The sequence below is a fragment of the Aspergillus viridinutans genome, assembly GCF_018404265.1.
Source record: "Aspergillus viridinutans IFM 47045 DNA, scaffold_16, whole genome shotgun sequence".
Lineage (NCBI taxonomy): Eukaryota > Fungi > Ascomycota > Eurotiomycetes > Eurotiales > Aspergillaceae > Aspergillus > Aspergillus viridinutans.
Window position 1 is genome coordinate 55,902 of NW_025091232.1, and position 6,180 is coordinate 62,081.

Consider the following 6,180-nt stretch of genomic DNA (forward strand, 5'->3'; position numbering starts at 1 on the left):
CCAGTAAGTGCAGTCAGAAAATCATCAACATAGTGAATAATGACCATCCTGTGAGTTTTTGGCAATCTATGGCCTGCCATCGCCAACTAGTTCAGGCTGAAAGGAGTAGGACCCTTGGAAGCTAGTGATACTTTAAAGCTAGGAGAATATATATCCAAGTTCCATCATCTATTCATAGAGAATAGGCGACCGAAAGGAGTGACATGTGGTGTAGGCACTGGAAGTACCCAGTTAGATTCTGTAGGATGGTGGTTGTCTTTTGATCATCATTTGAGCTCGGGGGGGTAGGTTTAGAGATGGGAAGAAAATGGGGGCAAAAAGGATATGGTTTGTTGGACTTCTAGGTCGAAAGTTAAGTAATTCTGGGGGTAGGTATCAATCCTCGTTTAGCCCATTCATAAAAGCGGAGCCAGCTTTCGCGGAATCTTAGAACTAATAGAACTAGAATCTTAAAATATGGAGAAGGTTATATAGAACCTATAATAGCTAAATAGGAAATCATGAAATTATGTGCTGGAAGCTTTGTATTTTCTTTTCTATTCCTCCTGATCCTTGTCAGTGGGGTGCTGGTTATTTTTAGAAATTACAGGGATCATTCCAGGAAAAAATATTCCCTAAAGGGGTTAGCTTATCACAGGATCTCATGTTTCCATTTTATTTAGGGATCTTTCTAGAGGTTATAACCATTTTAAATCATGACTATTTCAAATACTTTAAGATAGTCAATGCTTTACTCTAGGTAAAACTTACCTGAAATTTATCTATGGATGTCACGGGCTAGAAGCCATATAAATCTATAACCTAGATTTGGATGGTAAGAAATCACTGAAAGGTTCTAACTAGGGCTGCAATGGCTGAACATAAAAAGGGGTGTGTAAATGGTTAATAAGATCATATAATAGGGTTAATTATTATATTAATTACTATAAGGTTATATAACTACTAGTGTCCTTACTAGATATAAGTTCACTGATGCCTAAGGTAGATTATAAGTATCTAATAAGCTTAAGTATTTAGTAGGCCCTACCTGCTATACTACCCCCTCTCTTATATTAGGGCTAGTATGCTTCCTAAGCATTAAGTACTACTATATTAATAAAGTTAATAGCTAGCTTCTATATAGGCTATTTATAACCTATCTATTTAATAAGGTACTCCTTCTAGTAGCCTCTTCTAACCTATTTCTTATACTCTTATAAGATTTCTTTAACTAGGTACTTAGCTTTACTATTAACTAGTATAGCTAGTAGCTAGTAGTTGCTATTTAACTAACTTAGGAATAGATTATTAGTAGTAGGGCACAGGAGGCTAATATAGAATATATTATAGATACTAGGAGGTGTATCTAATTAGTATATATATAATCTAATAGTCTTAAGTACTATAAATTTTATATACTATATATTAAGCCTCTAGCTTAGGTAGTCTATTTAGATATTCTATAAGTCTAACTAGATCTTTAATTTTATAGTATACTACAGGGCTGCTATATAGAAGTAGTTTAAATATTCTTCCTAATATTATTAGATAGTAGCTAGTTCTAATTAGGCTATCTCTATAGCCTCTCTTATCTTTATTATAATTACTTTAGCTCTATCTTTTAGTAAATAGGCTATGCTAGTAGTAGTAGCTTTATAATCTAGTTTCTCTATCTCTAGTAGCTTAATATTATATCTATAATCTAAGAAAAATAGGCTAACTTCTATACTTATAAGTTATAGTATCTCTACTATTAATAGTAAGTTAGGCTATTAGTAGTAATAACTTCTAGTTACTTTAAGTATAGTTATAGAAGTTCTATAGGTAAGCCTCTAATATTATATTTATCTATTTAATCTAACTATCTATCTATAGATAGAATACTATTAAGAGTTATTATTAAATACTTAGCTACTTATAAAAGTACTCCTAAAACTAGCTAATAAACTATAGGCTATAATCTAATATAATTATACTAGGAATACTATAGTATCTAATAAACTAGTTAATTAGTAGCTAAGCTACTATCTTAGTATTTATTTACTTATAGGGTACTAAAATAACACCTTTCCCTAGCTTATTACTAATAATTATAATGTCTTTATAGCTATTAGAAGTAGGTAGTTTTATAATAAAGTTAATAGTAATCTTATACTATTTATAATCTAGGATTAGTAGGGGTTTTAATAATCCCTACTATTATTTATACTAGACTTAGTTAATACTATACTTATTATAGTTCTATATAAATTATTTAATGTCTATAGACAGCTCTAACTAATAAAAGTTCTAAGTAATTATAGTATATAGTATATTCTTCCTAGGATAGCTAGTAAATACTAAGTTATAGGTCTTCTATAATATTCTTATTTATAGTAGTTCTAAGTTAGGGACCTATTTACAGCCTTAGTAAAGTAGGTAGCTATTTAGTAATATTAAATATTTAGTAATTAATATCTATATATATAACTTACTAGGGAACTATATAGCTCCCTCTTCTACAGCCTATTATATTTTACTTAGAAGAGTATTATCTAGTTAAGCCTCCTACTAGTATTCTTCTAGTAATAAGGGTATTTCACCTGCAGATACTATATATAAGGTTATATAATAAATTTAATTATTATATTAATTACTATATTTACTTAGTAACCTTATATCTAGGTTAGATACTACTTTATAGTTATAAAATACTTATATATATACCTAGCTAGTAATAACCTTAAGCAGCACTAAGTAATAATTATATATCTTAAATCTATTATTATCTATACCCTATAGTATATCTTACTCCCTATATAAAAGGATATCTAGGTGGGTAGCTAACTTCCCTAGCTAATAATATATTTTATAGTTAAATCTGCTTAATATATATAACTAGTATATCTATTATTTATTAAGCCTTCAGATAGTCTTAAAGTATTTAAGATTATAATAGTCTATAATAAGCTTAAATTATAGTAAACTAATTAACTCTAATTCCTATTCTTTAAGGGTATTAATAATAGCTAGTAGCTCCTTATTATAGATCTTATAGTTATATTCTACTAGTGTATTCTTCTTAAAGATATAGATAACTAGTCTTAGTATACTATTATTATTATACTATAATATAGTAGCTCTAGTTACCTAGTTAGATATATCTATCTCTACTACTGTCATCCTATTAGGGTTAAACTATATAAAAATTAAGGCTATAGTAAATATCTTCTTTAATAATTTAAAAGCCTTTACTTATTTATCTTCCTATATAAAGGAGGTACCCTTATAGGTTAGAGCTATTAATAATTATACTATCTCTAAGAAATCCTATATAAATTATTAATAGAAGTTTATAAAGCTAAGGAATAATTATATATTATAGGCTAATATAGGGGTTTACTATTCTAATATAGCTTTTATCTTATCTAGATCTATTTATACTCCCTTATTAGCTTTAATATTAAAACTAAGATATTTTATGCTCTTTACTTTAAACTTATACTTATTAATATCTAATTATAATCTAGCATTCTTTAGATATTTAAGCACCTAGTAAATATATTACTAGTACTTTATTAATAATTTATTAGTAAAGATTAGTATATTATTAATATATATAGAGGTAAACTTATCTAGGAAGTCCTAAAGTATTTAGTTAATATATCTTTAGAAGGTGCTTAGTATGTTTGCTATACTAAAGAGGGTAACTAGCTATTTAAATAGGCTAAAGTATATATAGAATATTATTAACTACTTATCTCTAGGGGTAATATAGATCTTATAGAATACTATAATTATATCTAATTTAGTAAACTACTTCACCTTAGAGATATGCTCTAGAGTCTTATTAATTAATAGAAGTAGGTAATAGTCCTTCTTAATAATTATATTTAATATATAATAGTTAATATAGAATTATAGTCCACCTCCTAGCTTATAGGTGAATAGTATAGGTATAGTAGTAGCTAAGCTACTTATATAGATAAAACCTTTCTTAAGTAGCTCTATTAATATCTTCTATAGTATTAGTTCTCTATAAGATATACTATATAGTAGCCCCTATAGGGGCTCTATTATCTTCTCTTTCTTATTTTTAACTAGCTTAATCTAGTAGTCTACCCCTAGGTAGTATAGTAGTAGCTTATTAGCCTTCTTCTAATTAAATATATCTAGAAAGTTATARTAGTATATTAGTAGCTTTATARCTAGATTAGTATACTTCTTAATCTATAGGGCCTTCTTAATATCCTTAATACTAGTAGTAAAGATCTATATTATCTTATCCTTCTTTTACTACTAATTATAAACTATAAACTCTTAGATACTAATTTACTTTACTACTAGCTTTAGCTTATTCTTTATACTTTTAATTATAGTTTTATCTATAAATCTTAATTAAGGCTCTTTAGCCTCTACTATAGCCTCTTAATCTCTTATTTATAGGGTCTCTAGGATTAAATTAGTCTTATTACCTAGCTTTAGTACTATATATATATAGACTAAATATTAGTAGTTACTACTAATATCTAGAGTAAAATAGGTAATTATTAAAATAATACTTCCTATTATACTAGTATAATTTTCTAGATTAATAAGCTTAATCTTAATCTACTCTAGTTATAGCTTCTAAGTAAAGTATTTAGCTATAATTATATAAGATATATATCCTATATTAGGTAGGATTCTATAATTATATTCCTTATTAATTATACTAGATATAATAAATTTAGAAATATTAAATCTAATAACCTTTTAAAATTATCTATAATTAGTAAGTATATCTTCTTTCTTAAGATATAGGTAATACTAGCTTTTTAGTTATATTAATTATTTAATTAGCCCCTATAAGAGTCTTTTTATAGGAGTAGCTAGTTTTCTAACTTACTAGCTTTATCTATAAACTCTAGAGTCTATAGATTTATTTTATTATTTTTAAGTATAGATCTAATAGTTTATAAGATATATAGTAGCTTTATTTCTCTACTTAGGGGAGGGATAGTACCTAGGTATTAGTAGCTTTTAATTATATAATCTAAAGCTCTATATTATAGGTATCTTCCTTCTATATAATAATAAGATTATTTAGCTTTATTAACCTATTTTATATATTAATACTAGTAAGCTAGAGTTATAGAGAAAGGCTCCTAGTCTATAATATTACTAGGACTTAGTATATTCAGGGCTAGGTTTACTAGGAGTATAGGAATATAGATAATATAACTATAGTTTATAGCTTATATATTTCTCTTATATTATTTAGCCTAAGCTATTCCCTATATATAGAAGGCTTTAATTTAATCTATAATTATCTATAGCTACTAATAATATCCTTTAAAGCTAGCTTCCTTAGCTATACTAAAGAGTTATATTTATATCTCTATATTTAAGATACTATTAATAAAGATTTACTTTATATTATTAGTCTAACTATAATTACTAGCTTCTATTAGCAGCTAGTTAAAGTCTACTAGTATATTATAGAAGAGGTAATTATCTTATTATAGATAGTATAATTCTTCTATAGCTTTTTCTATATAATTCTTATCCTAGAATATAAGATTAAGCTAGCTAACTATATAATCTAAGTTAGCCCCTATTATAGTATAGTTCTAAGTATATTAATCTATCTAAGAGCTTATTATAGTAGTAGCTTAGTCCTTAAGCCTAGTAAAGGTATACTATATATAATTATAGTAATTACTAAATATAAAGTAGTTAACTTCTAGCTTCTATAGTAGATTAGAATAAAAAATATTATATATAGCTTTATTAATACTATTATATTAGTTAGGGTCTAGTAGAATTAGTTTAGGCCTTCTTACTAGTTTATTAATAGGGATAATAGTAGAGGTGGGTGCTATAGATATTATCTAAGGAGTAGATATTACTACTATAAGGGTAGTATCTATCTAAGGGGTAGTAGTAGCTTATTATACTTTAATTTAGGCTATTTAATCTATAATCTCCTATAACTACTAGACTATTTAGGCCATAGGGTCTGCTCATATAGTATCTTATTATAGTAAGTATTTATTAGGTCCCTCTAGGGATATTAATATCTGTAATAATATATTATTATAATTTATACTATCTATATTATCTAGCTAGTTTAGCTATCTCTTACTAGTTTATCTAGTTTATCTAGTTTGTCTGGTTTATCTAGTTTATCTGGTTTATCTGGTTCATCTGGTTCATCTGGTTCATCTGGTTCATCTGGTT